The sequence below is a fragment of the Pollicipes pollicipes genome, unplaced genomic scaffold (genome assembly GCF_011947565.3).
Source record: "Pollicipes pollicipes isolate AB1234 unplaced genomic scaffold, Ppol_2.1 Scaffold_1600;HRSCAF=1878_pilon_pilon_pilon, whole genome shotgun sequence".
Taxonomy (NCBI): domain Eukaryota; kingdom Metazoa; phylum Arthropoda; class Thecostraca; order Pollicipedomorpha; family Pollicipedidae; genus Pollicipes; species Pollicipes pollicipes.
The window spans coordinates 7,831,424-7,853,304 of NW_023595962.1; the positions used below are offsets into that span (position 1 = coordinate 7,831,424).

Genomic DNA, 21,881 nt, shown 5'->3' on the forward strand with positions numbered 1-21,881 from the left:
GTCTCCGAAAAGAAGGGAGAATGTAGTCTCTACCTTCACGCTACTGTGCATTATAAGCTATCTACACTGCTCTCCCATTTTAAATGCTAGAGTTACTTTCTTGGTTGCCATGGAGTGGGTGGAATTGTAATGTAGTATGGTTGGGTGGTCATGAACTTTAAAAAAGTCGCTATTCAGTAACTTTTTATAATAGTATAAAGGATATATACTTATACAATAATAAGTATACAAACACCATTCATACGTCAACTACTGCAATCATAAATACTTAGTTGATGTAATTCTGGGATGAACCCCATGCTAAGCAGTGCTTGTTTGTTGCGCGCCGACCCGATCATAAGATTCTGAGTCAACGGAGGATCTTTTCGACGGAAATTTAACGTGCCGTTATGCTCGGCGCGGTGCGTCCTGACTTCTGACGTCATCTGACCTTCAGCGCGGCCGCTACCGCCGGCCGCAGGCTATCCAAACCAGCGGCACGTGGCGAACGTCTGAAGGTGCCAGAACTTACACCGCCACAGGTCTGTGAGTCGGAAGGCAGGCGCTCTAGCCAGCTGTGATCGGAACAAACTAAGGAATCTTGACGACGGGATGATTTAGCATACAATTCTGCGGTGTATCTCCCACCTGGCTGCGCGACAAAAAAGTGTCGTGAAATGAAATCAAAACGTTTTGCGTGGTGTGTTTCAGAGTAAAAGAAATATTGGGGAGGTGTTATTTAAGTTTCGCGACGAAATCTGATCATTACCACAGCTTTAAATCTTCGAGTATCTTCCATATAATCAATATTTTTTAATGATGTCGCTTAAGTACTACCTTTCAAGACGGCGACCACCTATCTCTTCATCCCTAAACACCAGGATTAAAGACCTTTGCTTTTACCAACTTCCGACACGTGTCAAATCTCGGTCACAGTGATTTTTAAGACCGCCACTCTGCAGACTCATTCGGTCACCAGTTCTTACTTGCTCCGTCTTTCCTGTTATCGACATGTCTCTTGAGAACGTCGTTTTTCTTTCTCAAGCTCAGTTTTACTTTTCTACTCAAGCTCAGTTTTACTTTTCTCAAGCTCAGTTTCACTTTGCGTTAGCTCAACACTGCCCCCTCCCCACCGACTCAAGGAAATGATACCGCTGGGTGAACATAATATACCTACGTCGTTTTGTCTCACTTACAAGTAGAATCCGGTAGGTGGACGAAAAAAATAGAACTTGGGGACGTGTGCGATTTTTGAAGCATTTTCACATTTCAACACCGAACATCGCCGACTGACAAAGCGAATACGGCAGCTCGACAAAAGAAGTTCTCGAACACCACGTCTTTCTCAGACCGAACCTGGACCGCGTCGTCAGGGCGCAGCCACGGCGATCGTAAAGACCAAATTGGACCATCAAATAGCACGTGCCCAGCTAACACGTCACACGACCAGGCACCCCACCACGAGATGACGTCATATCTCGACCCCACGCGGACGAAAGCTGAAAGCTCGCCTGCAGCTGCCGCCAGGTACCGCCGTTGGGAATTCCACATACTCCCAATGCAGATTGATCTTGTCGTTTGGAAGTAAGACGAACATTAGGGCCGACGATCATGGTGTCGAAACCGCATCTGTCAATCTGCCAGCGATAGGCTTCCCCTTAACGCTGCCACAGCCCCAGTTGAAATGCATTACTTGATTGCATGCAACTGTTGTTAAGCAATCACGCAGTAATCAAGCGCTTGCATATGTCATGACCATGTCGTTGATGGAACCCTCACTCGAGGCATCCATGCACACACGCACGCACGCACACACGCACGCACGCTCACACGCACGCACAGTCACCTAGCAGCGACACCCCGTTGAGATGGTACGCCCGATAAGGGGAGCAGATGTCTGGCTCCCTTCTGGCGCGGACGGCACGTCCGGGGGTGTGTCTGGCTCCCCTCTGGTAACAGCTGCGCTTTGACCTGAAGGATTTATGGGGCGCGTGGTGCCCTTGGGCCATTTGTAAAAATATCTCCAGCCGCGGACCATGTGTTGCCATACATCTGAAGAACGCGTCCAGTCCGTGCTGGCGGTGTCGTTACTCAGGCGCTAACCCGGCGAGCGGAGCTCCAAACGTGAGCACCAGCTGGTCCCCGTCGCCATAACGGACGCCACAACGCGGCGACGGGCCTGGCGGTGTTCGGATCCGGCTCACAGGCCGTACGTCAGCCGGTGGCGTCCCTGACGAGCGCAGTGATTGGTGGGCTGCGTCGTCGTGAGCGCTCGTCAGCGTCTGGCAGCCACAGAGCTGTCAGTGGCGGCATGGACATTGATCGATCGAACAGGACCAACGCTCCAACGGGAACAAGATCTCAAGGTGGCGAAAACTGCACTTTTCTCTCTTCCAACGGGACTGTGATCTTAGGGTGGCAAAAATTGAGCCTTTATCTTATCGGGCTTTCAGAGACGCGGATTGTCACGAAGCTCAAACTTGGTGCTCCTATATTTGACGGTAAATGCGACTTTGGCCGTAAAAAACGTGCCCATGATATCCGACTCTTCGTGAAAGTTAGCATTAGTCCCTATGGGAACGGTTAGAAACACGGCTGATTTTGCGACATGTGCGAGCAGTACACGAAGTGGTTCTTGTGACCCTGACCTCGGAAACCTGACCTGACGTGACCTCTGACCTGGAGGCCGTCCCGACCTCGGCCGCCGTCCAGGGGCTGCCATCGTGACCACGCGTCCGAGCGGCTGACAGCCACGGGACCGCCGACAGCTGCTGATCGGCCAGCTTACCCACCTGACTGCGAACGGGATCCGGCGGTGGCAGCCCAGGCAGCCAACGCTGATGGCATGCGGCAGCCAGTGACGTCACCACGGCCCAGTCTCCGCCGTAGTCGCCCGTTTCCGTGCAAATCTTGCCCGTTGTTAATGCTCACTAGTTCTGTTACAATAAGTGTGGCGACCATAAATTGTGGAAAAATGCAACGATTTCGAGTCGATTTTCAGCCTTGTTCACATCTGGGAACTGCAATCTGGTGTAATCCCCCATACCGATGATCGAGCGGTCACGAAAGCTGCACGTCGGCCCCTCTCCATTCTGGAATGAAATTACGCAAAGGAACCTTCACATCACAGACATTTCTTGCCCATGCCTTGGATTGTTTTTATCACCAGCTCACGTGCTTAGTTCATGCAGTGGGGCACCAAACAGGATCCGCTAATGCGTCTATCGGCGCCGCCTACAGCTACTCGCCTTCCAGCGTAACCGCTTGGTGATTAACGGTGCCTCAAGTTGACGATGAGGCACCGTTAATCGGTGACGTAAAGTTCTGTACCGTGACGTACAGAACTTTACGTCACCGTTAAACGGTGACGTAAAGTTCTGTGCCGTGAGGCAGGTGTGAAGTATCAAGGGCGAGCTTGTTGGTCGCATTGGAGGAGGGGGGGGGGGGGGGGGGGAGGGGCGAGTGCAGTGACCAGAAGTGAAGTGTCATGCCGTGAGGGAGGCGTGAAGTAATCTGGGGCGTGTCCGGTGGTCATTGTTGATCGGCGCGGCTACAGTGACTAGGAGTCTGCACCTTTTGCAGACGCGATCGCCTGGGCAGCTTCATACGTCAATATAAACCCATGCGGACACACCTGGGTACCCCTATACCATGTTCGAGCGTCTCAGTGTGAACTGCAGCAGGAAAGCTCTGGTAACGGGCACATATCGTCATTTGACTTCAAGTGAGATGATGGTAAAATAGGCATAGAGTTCCCGCTGTGACAGTCAGCGTCTGCATTGAGGTGCCGAGTGCCTACCACGTCACAAAAAAACCAGCGTAGCTTACGGCATGGACACATCGTAACAAACGGAATGTCAGCACAGCCAGAATAGATGGATCCCGTGGAACGGCTTAGACATATTTAGAACATGCGCTGGTGTAATCCATAGATAGCCGCAGATGATGCGTACACTTCTTCCCCCCCCCCCCGCCGAATACGTCTCACCTCATGGTGCTATCCTCAACATAGTCGTTATTTGCAACTGCCCGCAATATGTTGACTTCCGTGGTAAGCCTGGGAACAAGCTGAACGCATGAGTGACATGCTTCGATTCCTATCATCATTAACGACGCTCAAGACCGATATTATCACACAGTCATCATCTTCCCCGACTCTTATAACGGAGGGGCGGGTAACGCATGATATTATGGGCAGTGAAGTCTGGAGCTCCAGGTCATCCGTCGAACATGCCGCGTCCCTGCCCGGAGGCGTCGGCTCGGGCGGGCGCGTGCGTGCAGACACCTGCCACACAACGTGGGCGTATGAGTACAAACGAATGCGAAATCACGGCGGAAACACAAGCGGGGCGTGAGCGATCATGGCTGGAGGTCACGCGTGCCGTGACGCAAGGCCCTCGGGGCGTCTGAAGGTCACCGACGTGTGGTCGACGCTTGAAGGTTACCGATGCGTGGTGGGCACCTGAAGGTCACCGACGTGTGGTCGGCGCCTGAAGGTCACCGATGCGCCGCCAGTGCCTGAAGGTCACCAACGTGTGGTCAACGTCTGAAGGTCACTGATGGGTGATCGGCGCCTGAAGGTCACCGATGCGTGGTCGGCGCTTAAAGGTCGCCGGTACGTGGTCGGCGCTTGAAGGTCACCCATGCGTGGTCGGCACCTGAAGGTCGCCAACGTGTGGTCGGCGCTTGAAGGTTACCGACGTGTGGTCGGCGCCTAAAGGTCACCGATGTGTGGTCAGCGTCTGAAGGTCACCGATGCGTGGTCAGCACCTGAAGGTCACAAACGTGTGGCAACGTCTGAAGGTCACCGACGCGTGGTCGGCACCTGAAGGTCACCGATGTGAGGTCAGTGCTTGAAGGTCACCGGGGTGTGGTCGGCACCTGAAGGTCACCGACGCGTGGTTGGCACCCGCTGGCACTGCTGGTTCGTCGGCGCGTTCGCCACTTTGGCCCCTGGAAGGCACACATTGGTAGGCTGCCCGTGAGCGATAACTTGACCTGACCGCGCCGGCGGGGGGAGGGGGGGGGCGCTTGCCGCCAAACCATCCGACACTGATGGCCTGACCTGAGACCCGGCGATGGGGAGTTGCCTGCCGCCGATCGCCCGACGCTGATAACCCGACCTGATCCCCGGCGCGGGTCATTACCATGAAGACAACAACGCACAAAAATAACACAGTGTGGGGAGCGATAGCCTGACAAATAGAAAGGCAATGTGGATTACCGATCCCAGTACATGTCCTTACGAGTACATTGCTCAGTACCCGTCTTTCTTTGTTCTGAGCCATAAACGTTATCTGCTGATGAGGCCTCACGTGACCGATCAAAATAATCGCTCCATTACAGCCTGCACTCAATTCTTGGTCTTTGGGGTACTATTAGTATTGGTTCGTTTGAGCTAGCTAGCGACAAGATCTTTCAATCTGCCGTGTGGCTTAGACACCCTTCGGCCCTGTGGTTGCTTGGTCTGTCTTGTAGGTCTTTTCAGCCGTTATGGTGTCCTTTTGGCTATGGACTATCCTTGACGGGTATGCATGGGGGTTATGGAGCATTTGAAGTGAAGAAGTGAACTATTAACTTCATACGGAAAGGCCAGCAAGCAGGGAAGCAATGCAGCCGTTGCCAGTCTCATCGTCGGTCCTGCATAGGCATCGCATCGCCGTTACCCTGTTATCGTCGCATTCTACAGCAGCATCGGGGCCACTTTCGCCTTTTGATCGTCACGGTCAATGGGAAACAATTAACTAGTGACTGACACGACACACAGGCGTATGAGTCAGCCATCCGGTAGGCAGCGTCCATGCCATGCCGTCCCGGCCCCTTCCTCCCACGTCGTCACCCGACACCGTCGCCTTGCCTGCCCCCGATACGCCGAGCGGGCCGGCGGCGGAAGGAGAAGTCGTCTCTGCCTGACCCCACCCGGAGGGGTGGATGAGCGGCGCAACGGACCGTGCCGCGCCCGCCGTGCCTCTGATCCGACCCGGAAATGGTGCGTGAGAGGGCGCGGCCGGGGCAGAAGGGTGCGCCAGGTCTGCCGGACGCGCCATTACTGATGGTGCTTACGGCTGTCGGCTTTCGGCTGTCCCTGCATTGTCGATGTTGACGTTGATCGCTTCAGCCGCGGTGTCGTTCGCTAGCCAGGGTTGATACAGGGAGCGTTATGTAATTTGTTCCAAGGTCAGACGGAACGGGTCGAGCAGCCTAAAGGAGCATTACTTCTGTTGCTGCTAAGAGGTTGAAGGAACTCCCCTGTTTTCCCGCCGACGTATAAAAACTTTTTGGGATGCACTCTTTACATCTAGTGTCTTTCCTCAGCACCCGTTTTGCTTGTAGCCACAACATTTTGAAATCTTGGGACAGTCGGCTTGGTGGTGTTTGCTCGATAAATTCCAGGTATTTCCCTGGGCCTAAACACTTGTTTGGGCCTTTCGAAGCCCTTCCCACATGATGTCATTTGGTAATGCAATCTCTCTTCAGAAGGGTTGGTCGATATCATGTGTCCTGAGAACAGCGTGTGATACTTTTTGTAGTGCTCTTATGTAAGACGTTTTCTTATTTGAATTGAGTGTTGGCTTTGTGTGCGTGAGTTGGGGACGACCCACAGAAAATGCATGGGTATATACGTCTCTCTGGGCCGACTTGTTCTGTTGTGAGCATAAGGCTGCTCTCATTTTCCTCTGCATACATCACCGTGTTCCTCATTCCATTAACGCTATATCATATTCCTAACATAAGTTGCACAGACAAGTTTGGCGCAGATTGCTATTGCGCTGGAAGTATTCTACGTCACAAAGTTTTAAGAGGCGGTCGCCCTGTGGGAGGTAGGATTCATACCGATATATATATATATATATATATATGTATTGGTCTGTCCTTATCTATATGTTAATCTTGCTATGTGTCTAAATGATTGTTGTCTGTACATTTCTCCGTTTTTGCTTGTGACTCCCCCCCCCCCCCGATTTATTTCTCCTTTCCTCTTCATCTGCCCCTGCCCCATTTCTTACTTATTTCATTTTTCGTTCTATCTCACTCCTGTCTTGTTTTTATCCTCTACCCTCTCCATCCGTGTATCTTCCTCTTCCTTCCCTCCCACGCGTCCCCTGCCGTAGGAAGAACGCACCGTTGTCTTTGTAACAGACGGTGGGGGTGGGACGCTCCCACGTGCCGGCCTCCAGCCGCGGCGAGCCCGGCAGCGGTCACGAACTGACGGCACGACTGCCCTGATGGGACTGACGCTGTGGTTTGGCGTCGGGCTGGAGAAAACTGGACTCACAAAACGGGGTTTAATGACACGCTGCTGTTATATTTGAAACGTGTGATGAAACGGCCCACACCGTGGGATATTTCTGCACCACAACATGTTGGAGAAATTCATCTCATGAAACGTAAAATGTAATAAGCCTCACATAAAACGGCAATAGGAGATATTGTTGATAACGTTACGTTTAGCTATGTGTTGGATTTATTTCCTGCCCGTGTAAGTCTTTCAAAGTAGGGTAGTTGACAGAGTACGATAACCACGTAATTTAAATGACACTCCCAAACAACTGATCTTTAGTACTAGGGATGTTCCCACCGTGCTACATTTCCCACAAACTGACATTGATTGAGGCGGTGAAACCATGGCTCGGAGGCCGTGACCTCACTACGCAAAGCCGAGCTGGCAGTGTGGCTGGTACCGCCCTGGCAGCAGTCACCACCGGGCTGAGCTCCACTCTGCTGACAAAATGGTCCTGCACGTACCCAGACCACCGCACCCACCGGGCTGAGCTCCACTCTGCTGACAAAATGGTCCTGCACGTACCCAGACCACCGCACCCACCGGTCTGAGCTCCACCTGCTGACAAAATGGTCCTGCACGTACCCAGACCACCGCACCCACCGGTCTGAGCTCCACTCTGCTGACAAAATGGTCCTGCACGTACCCAGACCACCGCACCCACCGGTCTGAGCTCCACTCTGCTGACAAAATGGTCCTGCACGTACTCAGACCACCGCACCACTCTGGCAGCAATCACCACCGGGCTAAGCTCCACTCTGCTGACAAAATGGTCCTGCACGTACCCAGGCCGCCGCACCACTCTGGCAGCAGTCACCACCGGGCTGACAAAATGACAAAATGGTCCTGCACGTACTCAGACCACCGCACCACTCTGGCAGCAGTCACCACCGGGCTGAGCTCCACTCTGCTGACAAAATGGTCCTGCACGTACTCAGACCACCGCACCACTCTGGCAGCAGTCACCACCGGGCTGAGCTCCGCTCTGCTGACAAAATGGTCCTGCACGTACTCAGGCCGCCGCACCACTCTGGCGGCAGTCACCACCGGGCTGAGCTCCACTCTGCTGACAAAATGGTCCTGCACGTACTCAGACCGCCGCACCACTCTGGCAGCAGTCACCACCGGGCTGAGCTCCACTCTGCTGACAAAATGGTCCTGCACGTACTCAGACCAACGCACCACTCTGGCAGCAGTCACCACCGGGCTGAGCTCCACTCTGCTGACAAAATGGTCCTGCACGTACCCAGGCCGCCGCACCACTCTGGCAGCAGTCACCACCGGGCTGAGCTCCACTCTGCTGACAAAATGGTCCTGCACGTACTCAGGCCGCCGCACCACTCTGGCAGCAATCACCACCGGTCTGAGCTCCACTCTGCTGACAAAATGGTCCTGCACGTACTCAGACCAACGCACCACTCTGGCAGCAGTCACCACCGGTCTGAGCTCCACTCTGCTGACAAAATGGTCCTGCACGTACCCTGACCATCGCACCACTCTGGCAGCAATCACCACCGGTCTGAGCTCCACTCTGCTGACAAAATGGCCCCGCACGTACTCAGACCAACGCACCACTCTGGCAGCAGTCATCACCGGTCTGACAAAATGACAAAATGGTCCTGCACGTACTCAGACCATCGCACCACTCTGGCAGCAGTCACCACCGGTCTGAGCTCCACTCTGCTGACAAAATGGTCCTGCACGTACCCAGACCATCGCACCACTCTGGCAGCAATCACCACCGGTCTGAGCTCCACTCTGCTGACAAAATGGCCCCGCACGTACTCAGACCAACGCACCACTCTGGCAGCAGTCATCACCGGTCTGACAAAATGACAAAATGGTCCTGCACGTACTCAGACCATCGCACCACTCTGGCAGCAGTCATCACCGGTCTGAGCTCCACTCTGCTGACAAAATGGTCCTGCACGTACTCAGACCAACGCACCACTCTGGCAGCAGTCACCACCGGGCTGAGCTCCACTCTGCTGACAAAATGGTCCTGCACGTACTCAGACCACCGCACCACTCTGGTGTTCGCCGATAGGCTAGTCCGGGACGGTACTGAGCGGCGGGATGGGAGTGGTGCAGGTCAGCGGTGGGACAGACTGATTCGGATAATGAATCAACGGCAGGAGGGATCGGTTCGGGTCTCTCGCTGGGTCCGTCGTCTGCGTGAAGGCAGTGGCAGGTCAACCGAATTCAGTTATGAGCAAGGTATTCAGTTCGACTCCCAGCACAAATCACATCATCGGGGATATATTTAGCTGAAGTGCACTACCTTGTTCAGCGTGGTGTTGCTGACTGGGGCATTGGCAGACCTCGCTTTACAACAGTTACATCCAGCCAGACACCTAAACCTACTGCAGGATTGGATAACACATCTGCGCATGGCCCATCTGCGCATGCAAGAGACCTTCTAGTATGTATTTTTTGTCGAACACGATGGAGTAATATGCGTTCTCTATTATTTGGTTCGCTCAATAGCTGTTTTTGCGATGGATTAAGACGCGCCACCTTGGAAGAAAACTTTAAGAGTTTATTTTCTGGCTGCCAACGACATAATTTTGATCAGCGATTTTCAGTTTGAAATCATTCACAGATATTTCAACTCATGTATGTAAGACGCATATTTTAATAACATTGCGGTTGCTTGGCTCTACGCGAGAGCATGCTTATATGGGCAAGTGTGGGCATGTTTATGGTGTGCACACGTCTTTAAACCGGAACGTTTTGAAACTTGTAAAACCTTCGGTAGGATGCCTGATGCAGGCACGACAAAACCAACTTTTGTATCCTGATTGCGTGCTTGCTCATAAGTATCAATTTCTCACAGAGCCTGCATACCTAAGCATGATGCAGAATGAATGGATGATCCTCAAAACTGGCCTTGTTCCACACAGCACCAATGTGAACAACAATGGCACAGGCAGTAGCCAACATCCTGGAACGGTCCCCACGGCTGATTGCCAGGCGTGATATTCTCCCAGAATTTGTGTGAGCTAAAGGCATTGACTGAAGAAAAAGGCGGTGTAGATGGTCTCGTTTCATATAATAAAGCTATCGTTAGTTAAAAACACATGGCTTAACTTGAGCATTTCGCATGTCATGCCCCGCAATGGTTGTCTGAGCAGTCTGAGATCCTGAAAACCCAAGAAAATAAAACTATTAAAATACCTGCATCGTTTCCGAAAATCTTACCTCCTGCCTTCATTGCACATATCTTAAAATGGCTCCTTTAACGCCGCATACTTCACTGACGTCATCATTTTTTAAAGTTTACCGTCAGCTGCTCCCAGTCTCCCGGATCCTGGCGGGGCGGACCCTCCGCCCACGCGTCCCCAAGCCACATGGGGCGGCTTATTATTAGCATTCCTGCCGGCTGAGGCGGGCTTCAGGAAGCCCTCTCTCGGCTCCAGTACGACGAAACCGCTAGCCTCATCGTCACCTCTGAATTGCACGAGGGAACCGATACATCGTGCGAATCTAATGCCGGTGCCGCATTCAGGATATCTTACGCGAGCTATAAGGATGGGCAGATGGTTATGCAGATAGAGTTCATGCCATTCGCCCAGACATAACATGGACTTAACGGCGGGGGCGCATCCAGAATTGTCTGAGAGAAGTCGGAGCGCTGTGACAACTGCTCATGCTGATCTTGTTTTTTGTCAGCAGTCATCTTCGATGCCGATGCGATGAGAAATAAAAATACGGACATAGGGAAGGGGCGTTCTTGGTTGCGCTTACGGTTGGCGACTAACTTCTAACCTCACAAAGTTGAGCAATCCCCGCAGCGTAATTGCAGTCGTGATCTCACTGGTATCCCGGGAGTGTATCCAGTATCCGGTATAAGTATCCGGTATAAGTGTTTCCGGTCTGACCTTGTTTCGATTCAATCGAGCCATCACCCTCCCTCGTGTCATTCGTCGTCGCATGTGCCTTCATTGCACTGTTATGGCGATGTATTATCGGAGGGCGTGATTATCTCTATACAGTAGCACGAGCAGACTTGCTGACGTTGGTGAACGAATACACCGCTGTTTTTGTAATACGTCGTGGTGTTATCCACAGGCCATAATTGTGATAGATTTATCGAACGTCTAGAACCAGGTGTGCCGGGTAGTGATGGCCTTGCGTGCCGCAAAGGTCATAACGGCGATACTGAAAGATGCCAGCCAATTTTCCCCCACTTGATCATGAGCGTCATTTCCTGTTCAAATGTGGCGCACTTCATGGCGGTAGTGCCGGCGGATTTGGGCTGTGACCCGCATCGTGGTTTTTCGAGCTGGATTGCAGCAATCCTGGATTGCCAACTACATTGTAATTCTGAAAATTGCAGGTCCCTGGAAATCCTCAGAAAGCACATAACGTTGCACCTTTTCTCTTCACTCTGTTAAATTTCTAAATCCTATCAATTACGAAATGAAATTGGCCTAACCACACAGTGAATTTACGCTGACAAATTAAGTCCTGTGTTTTTAAATGCTAACATGCAGTCAGTAATAACCAGCCCACCGAAGACAGTCCACCTGAAGATATCTGGAACCAAGACAAAATCCATGCACAAAGTACTACAACGCTCATCCCGAACATCTTCTATGTGAATGTGCGATCATGCATGCATTAGTTTCCCTACACAAAAGCGTATGTAATGATATGATCACGGGCAGCAGTGACAAACATCGTTGCCATGTTTGCCGTCAAGGAAACGATGGATTCAGCACTGTTGCCACAACAGGCTCTTTGTGAGATTACAAGCGTGACCATAATTAGTCTTCAGAAATACGCTAAAGAAATATAGGGAGAGTGTTCAATGGCTCACTTTTAATATGCTGCTTTGTTGCGAAGGATATATAATGAGTCATACGCATAAATGCCCCATACATGAACTGTAGGTCATTAATGACAAATTACCATCGAGGTACAACAATCTTCTACGCTAAGCAAACGCAACTACATTTGTTATCTGTAATTTGCCTGGGCTCCGTTCTTTCCGAACACACGCAAAGAGGCCATCTTCGGCAAACAAAACGTCTAGCTATTGGTAGCCACGATTGCCCGTGGTAAAGCAAACCAGCGGGAAAAGGATAAGCTTCCCACGCCGATTATTACACTTATCGCCCAGCCAAGCCTGCCTCCAGACTTCACATGAGCGTGATGTCTGATTTCGCCATGACAACACGATACGTCACCCAGTTGTCACAATAGGATGCATCTCTCCATTATTTCACCATCGTGTATCATCCATCACCGATACAGTGACGAAACTCTGGCGTGTCACACAATGATCAGCTGCCGTATTCCAATGCGTACAAAAGCCAAAGCCAACATCTGCATCGCACAGCAAGTAACGCTGTTTCTGTCAGGTAGTGAATCCTGTGGCTCTGATGATACCAGCCGTCTGTGTTAGCTGCCAGCTGAAGCAAAAGTGACGTCACTGGCAGGATGACGTCACTCCGGTGCACAGCACAGATCCCTCCATCCCCAACGCAGATCCCCTCCATCCCCAGCACAGATCCCTCCATCCCCAGCACAGATCCCCTCCATCCCATCGCAGATCCCCTCCATCCCTTAATAGCTCCCCTCCTCTCCGGCGTACATTCCTCTATCCCCAGCACAGATCCCTCCAACCCCGCCGGCCGGCGGGTCGCAACGGGCGTGGCACGTGCTCAGCCGCGCCAGCTGAGCGCCAGTGCCGAACGGAATGCACTCGCATCGCTCCGCTGCGAGCCGGCGCCAATTCCAAGCATTCCTCGGACCGTACCTGATCCGGAAGGGGGGGGGGGTTAGGTGGGGTGGGGGACACGGAGCCACATCTCCTTGCATGTTCAAAAGAAGCCATAGGCTCCAAGAGAGCACATAAACAGGCGGCTAGCGTAGGTTTTTAACACAAAGGGCAAACAATTGACTTCTTCGGGTCTCCGTGCGAGCAGATGCCATCGCCAGCAAAAATGACAGGCCGCATTTAATGCTAAAAAAAAAACGAAAAAATGAAAGAAAAGCGAGCAAAATAGCCTTCACTGATTGAGAAAGTAGTGGCTGATTGACAAGGTATTGAAGGAAATGAGAAATTATACTGGAAATTACAAAAGGAAATTACACTGTGGTGTGCAAGGGCCCGATGCTGCTGTCGGGAACCCGATATGTGGACCTGTCGGCACATTCTCGATCGCTAAGGGACCTTCTAAGCTTCTCTTCATTTATTTGCATTTTCTCGGAGGGCCCTACGCTCTTGTCGGAGCACATCGCCGATAGTGTAATGATTGATGCGTCTGTGTTAACCACTACGCGTCTGGGAAACCAGAGGTACGGCATTCAAGCCCCCGCGGTGCCCGGCGTTCCTGTCAGGACGAGGGGCAGGCGAAGCCATATAGCTTCGGCGGCGTGGGGTTGTAAAGTCCCAATAACGACGAGGACGTCCTTGTCGGAGCCCCTTTACGCTCACCTGTCCGCGCACTTGATCGCCTAGGGAGTCCTCCACGGGTTCTTTGCACTCGGTCAGAAAGCTCTGCATATACGCCACTGCCAGGAATTCCATAGGCTGACCTGCCGCGACACTCTACGTCGCTGATACTGTTGTTGATTGTAGCTTTTGGGCGCACCAAGTGCGGAGGTTATATTGCGCCCATGAGTGTTTAATGAGGTGTATATGTTGCGCAAAACCCCATGTCTGCAGGAAACAAAAACACCTGGCTACCATAAAGCAGCTGCTTGCGGGTGGCCAATATCGAGTAGTTATGGAAATAAAGAGCACGTAATCCCTGGTCACCAAGAATATCGCTCAATGCAAGGGACGTCGCATTTCGTCCAGTCACGCGAGCGAGTGCTCCCGAACGAAATGGGGACACAATCTAATCACGTGGTGCACGGCGAAAAGCACGCCGCACTGTTGTCATCGTGGTCTGTCACCACCACACAGGAACCACCGGCGAGTCTCGGAGGTGCACCCAATACGCCATTTGCAGGGCATAACTTCTTCTCGCCTCGCCTTGCGGAAACTGGTCCATCACAGGCCCAATTGAGGTTTCCTTTTTCCTATCCATTCGTTTCTCCATCCCACCTGAGATGCCGCTTTTGTTTTGAAAATGGCAGGATGGCTGAGTAAAAATAGCGCGCTGGAAGAGGAAATGGGCGTATATGAGGTGCATGTGAAGCTCGTTTTCCAGCAGAGCTCCGAGTTCCGTTTCCGAGGATGCCTGATGACGATGATGAGTATGATGACTGGGAATCCAGCGAAGTGTTGTCTTCTTTTCAGCCCTGTTCAGTGCAGTAAGACGTTTTAAATGTCCTGCAAGGAGAAGATGGTGGATTAAAGCTTTTTAAGACCAACAAGCTGCTCAAAGGCCTGTGAAAATGCGGTACAATGAGTCATTCCCTACCTCAATGAGCATGGCGCTTTGATAGTGGCGACCGGGTCAGAAGTAAAGACGGACGTGTGTCATGGCAGTGTGAATGCCCAGACAACGGTGCCACCCACAAATGCGCAGGCGACACCCTCAGATGGAGTCGTAAGCAGACTTCTTGCAATGCACTGGACGCCATATGTCAATGCACCGAGAGATTCGATGCTCAAAACCCTCTGAATTGCCCGAGGGCTCTTCTGTCTCCCATATAGGGACTACTCCAACACTCTTGACGGCAGCCATTTCCTTTAACATGCGCGGAAAGTCTTGATCCCGAAGGGACATGTACGTGCGAACTATCACGTAATGGGTGAAGGTTTTTGGGGCCTCGGGCTCTTCAGCACTTGGGATTAATCACCAAGGATACCGCGGTATATTGCAATAAATGACGCAGCGTCTTTATGCCCTCCCCACCCCGCATAATCCTGTACAAACTTACTCGCTCCTGCTCCGGAGAACTTCACATTGATCTCAAGTTTGTCCAATGAGCTCAGAATAACTTTTCGCTGTTACCAAAAGCCCCAAATGAGCCCACGAGTGGCAACATTTTTGTCGTTAAAGGTGTTTTGCCTTCTCGCAGGTGCGAGATGTTAGAGGTTAAGCAGCAATGTCAGCACATGGCTGTTCCCTGATTAATCAGTCATGATAAATCTGAAAACACACACACACACCTGTACATATATATATATATATATATATATATATATATATATATATATATATACATATATGTATGTATATATATATATATAATATATATATATATATATATATGTGTGTGTGTGTATGTGTGTGTGTATCTTCCTCACTCACTCCCTCTTTCCCTTTCTCTCTCATTCTCCCTTTTTCTCCCTCTCTCTCCCTCACCCTTCCTCTCTTTCTCTCTCTCCCCTTTCTCTCTCTCTCTCTCGACAACAATAGAAAACGTGTGTTTCCACCATAACAAAACAATTTTTATTGGCCCCTTGGGAGCAGTTAGCAGCAGCGGAAGACAGTCTAATTAATTTCTGAACGTAAATGCCATTCAAAATGTTGGGCGCCAGCAACGCCGTGTGTGTCATCTTCCTAGGTATTTTAGTGTGTGACTCATGTTTAGTGTATACCGTATTATCAGCACCGGTCAAATGCTAGCACGTTTCGCATGTTATCGTGATAGCCAAAACGAGCAGCAAAACATCTGCCTGTTCCCACCTGCAACGACACATTTTTAAACTTCCAGGGAGACGAACTCGTGTTTCACCTATATAAAACGCGTGGCATCAATGTTACTAAGCTGCACTGACTTCGCCGCTTTGGCTTACACAGTTCGTTTCAATATTTGCCTCATGCGATGTAAAATGACCTGTGGCATCCTAGAATTCCTGCGCCAAAAGCTGCTGCTTTCACTTTTGAATCATGCACAGTAAGGTCAGCTTACTACGAAGCATACGAATGTGAAAATGTAATAACCGATATCCGATGACATTTTTCTGGCAAGGGGAAAATTCAGGAGGGGGGGGGGGCACAATGTTGGGTACCCTCTTTAATGTAATCCTGGATCCGCCCGTGTCGCGCGACACAACGCGTCCACCGGACCCGGGCCAGCTGCTCTGGGCGCGTGCTGTCACGTCCGAGTATCCGCAAACTCGGTATCCTCACTGACATGGCGTGACGTGACCCTTGTCGAGAAATGTCAAATTCAGTTACGATCCTTTAATGATCAGGTTGCTGGTATGATTGGTTATCGTCATAGTGGTCGAAGCTTTGTCATACGTGGTGTCCACCTGGGTCAGCTTTTCACAGCACAACCTAGCATGTTTTGTTATGCAGGAGCTCAGGATACATTCACTTCTCACCCCTAATATTGCTTCATTTTTGAAACGATTATTGAGCTGAGGCAAAGCAAATGTGAAAAATGATATTGCTATCCGCTTGCTTGTACTGAACGGCAGCTTTCGAGGTAATCGCTATCCCTTCGCCACCCTTGGTCGCACAGAAAGATTTGGCGGAGTGAAAACGAGGTGGTTGGAAGAATATTGTTCAAAATGATATCGCTGCAGTTATTCATGCTTACTTTGTTCTTGTTTTTTGTTTTGTTTTGTTGAGGCCTAAAGTTGGCCATCGCACTGGAAGCCAACAGGGGAGCTTCCAACTCAAGGGCACCTTCCATGACTACCATTGCGGTCCTCGTTCCGTGACACACAGGCTGGAGCGATGACTTAATGTGATCACGCAGAATGCGAAGGTGGATCGATCATCGTAGACCCCCTCCCCTTCCGCCATCTTGGCGTGGACTGAATGCCGGGCAGGCGCGCCCAGCACAGTGTGTCTACGGCGCGTTTGGCCGAGGGAAAATTAGTCAACGAATTATTGTCTATCCGATAATCCTCCGCGGAGATTCTCCATATACACTCGGGTGGTCCGGAAATTATTCCCCAGGTTAGTCTCCCACGCACCATCCACAGCCAACGGTTATAGCTGTGCATAGCGAAAACGGATTCTCCGTCTTGACTATGCTCTGAAAATTCTTTAGGATTCTCCCTGGCTATTGAAAATTATCGGGGATTTTTTCCGCGTCAGCCGTGCCGAACGGCATTCCAGAGATATTTCCAACATTTCAGATAATTTTCCAAGATTATCAGCCGTCCGAACGCGTCCTATAATTGACGATGGTGAGCGTAGCCATATATCGACTCGCTAACAACCTAGTGGCTCCGTCAACATTACTATAACGTCAATGGTGCTCTGCATCTCCCACGGCGTCCACATTCTCATGATTGGTCTCGTCTTTCTGCGAAAGATTCATTCCCTCGCAGGACAATGTTAAGAGAGAATTCGAACTTTACAACAATAGCTGTGAATGTCTACGCCTCCACACGCTGTGGACAATGTGCACAGCGTTGAACGGCACGTCACCAACGGCCAAAGGGCAATAAATAGTGCCGGCACCGGCCAGCGCGGCAGTGACGCGTCCAGGGCCAAGTGGGCAGTGCCAGGGCCCAGCAGCGGTGAAAAGCGACACAGCAGCACGACGAAGCCGAGCAGCCACGAGCGACTGCACGTGCTCGTGTGTGCCACGTGATCCTCGAGCGTGGACGCCCACCCGTTGCTTGAACACGTGGTGTCCGTGCACCAAACCGTTGGTTGATGCAAGGTTACAGTGATACCTTTAAGGCCCGTAATCCCTTCTCCCCAACATCCGTCATTTGATAGAACAGAGCTGATCTTGCTATCATGTAAGAATTATCTTTGTTTTCTTTTTGCTATTAGTGGCCATTACAGCTGTTCATTTGTGCCAGTGCAGTATCCGATCCCTGGTATGCCCTTTCCTCTGAGCTCCAGTCTATGCGTGACTATATTCAGGTTACAAAAGCTCTTCTGATGTTCGTTTTGGCATGCTCCTGCCTACGTTCTCGCCTGCGTCATGAGACTATTCCCGTGCTAGAGCTTACCAGGATTTGCTCTGAGACCATTCTTGCCTACGTCATGAGACGTTTCCCGTGCAAGTGCTCACCGATATTCGTTCTGATGCTCGTTTCCCTGCTCCCCATTCTGCCTGAGTCATGGGAGCATTCTCGTGCAACCATGACTCCCAATGCTCGTTCTGACATTTGGTGTCCCCGTGTTTCAGCTTGGATCCTTGGACGGTTCATGTGCAAGGCGGTGACGTACGTGCAGGGCGTGTCCGTCTCCGCGTCCGTCAACAGCCTGGTGGCCATCTCCCTGGACAGGTTAGTAGCTGAACAGTTAGTTAGCAGTTAGTCTCCTCGCTTAGCTGAACAGAACGGTTACATTCAGGAGTTCCTAATTAGGTAGCTACCGTTTCCCTGTGCAGGGTTCACCACAGCCAGGCCCGATGCATGGTGCTTAATAACATAGCCAAACGCCAGGGAAACTGCCTGACATGACTGTCCTATCCCTCTCTCTCTCTCTCTCTTCTCTCCTCTCTCTCTCTCTCTCTCTCATCTCTCCTCTCTCTCTCTCTCTCTCTCTCTCTCTCTCTCTCTCTCTCTCTCTCTCTCTCTCTCTTTCTGGAGACCCATTGCTCTAGAACTAGAGGCCCAGTTGTGCCATAGCCCGGCTCCATTTTGCTGAGAGATTACCATCAGGCGTATTGTGACGGACGGAAATAACTGAATCGAAGACGAGATGCTGACCCTATCGAGCCTCGGGGCAGCCCTGTTTGGAAATTCTCACCACGCACGCATATCGCTGTTGACAGGAAGCGTACTGGCCAATCGCTGCCAGTGCACGGGTCCCCGTCGCTCAGTGGTCTGTTGCCTCCACTAACACGCCCGCAGTCTGATGCACCCACCCGTTCCCTGCTCCCTATCGCTGCTGACAGCCTGGTGATGCCGGGTGGACCATGACCGGATGACCGGATGGACCATCGGGCCCGGTGATGGCCTAGGGCGTCCTGAGGCGACCCGAGGACCGAGCAAAGTCTGGGGACGGCCTTAATCCCTCGCCAGTTCCTTCGCCGACGGAGGCGAACCGGGCGCCCGCTGACATATGAGGACAAAAACCGCGTGGCTCTGATCGTGGCGCCACGTCGATTGCTTCGCCCCATTTGTCGCAGCGATGACGCCAAACGCCGCCGCCGAAGATTTGGCGCGCCCCGGGGACTGGCGACGGACTGCTGCGCGGTAGTCCGCAGCTGACTGATATTGCCGGAGCAGGTCAGGTCAGACAATCAGGTTATGAGATTGCCTTTCGGGGATTTCACAAGCTGAGATGTTGAGTGACGTTTACACACTTCGTATTTGCCCTTCTCTGGAGGGAGTCGCGCTTTTGATCCACCAATCACATCAGCTACGGCCTCTTCCAAGAAGTTATTAAATTTTAGTGTCGGTCCGGTCTTCTGCCTGCCGTCTGGTAAGCAGTGGCTGTTGGTGGCTCTCAAACAATTTTGTCACTCTGACCGTCGGTCCACACTGTGATAGGCCGTCAGCGGTTCTCAAACTACCGTCATTCTGCCTGTCAGTCTTCATCCCGACAATCGTTCCCTAGTTCCCATCGGTAGCTGACTGTTGAATTCGCACAAGCTTGGTTTCTCGTCAGGTTATTTTACGCCGCATAAGACTCGCCATCGTGATATGCCACATCGACCGCGCCTGGTTAATGAAACGGAGCAGAAACGTCCACCGCACGGTTTAACTCACGAGTGCCCCAGAGCTACAGCAGGCTCTCCGGGCTTGTTTCCAATTCCAAACCCGCCCATTTCCCCGCCTTCCTTCTTCATCGCAGGCGGTCAGCGGTTCCCAGGACAACCTCCGCCCGGCCCACTCCCCGCAGTGACCACCAAGCGGTGGGCAGTGCAGGGGTCGGCGCTAATCCGGTCGCCTGGTGTGCTCGTTTATTCGATTTGTCGCCTGACTGGCCGCCCGCCCCCCCCCCCTTCCCTCCCCCCCCCCCCCCCCGGATGGCGGCCCACGGCACGTAGCGGTCAACGAGGCGCGAGGCGTTCACTGCTCTCTGTGGAGGCGCGCAATCAGAGCCGAGTGACTGTGATCCCCCCCCCCCCCCCCGATGGACCTCGCGCACGCCATCTGGTGACGTCATCTGGATCGCGATGGCCTCGTGACCGCGGCCGCCGCTGTCACGGCCACCGCCGGCTGCCGTTTCATGTGCAAATCCTGCTCATTTGCATCATCCGCTCGTGCCGTTGCAATTAGCAATGAGATCAAGCATTGCATGCTATTACACTGTGATTTCAAGCTATCTAGAAGTCCAGAAGAAAACCTCAAGGTAGCCGCTATGGGAACGGTTGCATGGCATTCGCACACAAGCGACTCCACCACAGAGGACTACCGTGACGGATGGCACGGGTATTACAAGAAAACACGGAATGCTGCGAACCCCAAGTAGCTTGGGAAAGAGATGTTTCTATGGATCATACGATGCATATTTAACACTGACCTGCAGACGCCAAAACCTCTGGCCGCAAGTCATACCGGTCATGACTTACTGATGGCAGAGTGGGTAAAATAGCGAGTGGGAAGATGCTTTGCTGTTTCGTGCACCCAGGGGGCTCAGATTAATGACCTGGATAAATGACTCAGGATAAATGTCTTTGCAGCTTGCTTCACGACTAAAGCATAACGTCAAGCCCATTTAATATGTTGTCTTTTATTCATCGTTGCTGTTGCGAGAAATTAGGTGGCGTGAACTGCCAGATCGAGGAGTGTTCGAATCAGCATTATCTAAGCCTGTCCTGTTGCGCGTTGCGCTGAAGATCTGCCGAGTAAGTTGTCCGTAGCATGGGCGGATTAAGTCCTGGTCCGCTAGACGAATAACCGCGGTGATCTGAGCGTAATGGTCAGCTCATGACGTAGCCCCTCGTGGTGAAGGTTTCCTCTGCTCGTCAGGAGAAGGTGACGCTTTAGGTGAGAGTGAATAAGGTGATGCGTTTCGGGCCCACTACGCTCCCTGCTTTTCTGCTGTGAGGCGATATCAGCCCAACATTTACCAGACCAGAGGTGCCGTTGTCCGGAAGTGCTGGTCCAAAGTCCAACGATGGAACAGCTGTCGGTTCGAAAAGTCCAAAAAGTTAACTTTTACAACAGTGTTGTTCTTTTTTCTTAGATAAAATAACTGCATCCTGCAACGGATAACTCCAGTCACTACCCACGTCGCTGCATTTCCCCATAAGAAGCGAATGAAATGAGCGAAAATGATCGTGGATAAGTAATGTGTATCACAGGCGTTCGTGAAAGCATCCCCCATTCACAGTTCACATCGATGTCCACTAAGCTTGGCTATCACTAGACTCGACGACGGCAGCTTTGTTGAAAAGCGAGGGGTGTTGAATCGTGAGAGCTTAAAAAGTGAGTATCTCAGGCTCTCCCAAGGACATTAACATCGATGACTTTTCTGTTGATGCTTATCATTTTATATAATCCAAATGATATCCATTCATGCTCATTTATAATTATTGGTTTTTCAAGTGGAAAAGGCTGCTCTGTCTAGAAAACACGTTTTTTTCGATTTGGTAAGAATGCTCCTCAACACTCCATTGTTTGTTTGCGTCATCGTATGTTGGACAACATTGATTGAGAGCCAATTGATAGCCGTTACATCTGGAAGTCGTGTTCACGACCGCCAGACATGAACGACTCGTTAGTTATATTTGTACTGGTCTTGATTTCCGCATGACCTATGAAATGCCTTGATTTAAATGACGTTATCACGGCGCCTTGGAGGCCAGGGTGACCTTGAAAAAGTGTGCCCGAAAAAGT

At 51.5% G+C, this 21,881-nt stretch overlaps 1 pseudogene; it reads left to right on the plus strand.

Annotated features, from left to right (window-relative positions):
- The window catches only part of LOC119091948 (neuropeptide SIFamide receptor-like), a 49,380-nt pseudogene that overhangs the window by 3,175 nt on the left and 24,324 nt on the right, over nucleotides 1-21,881 (plus strand).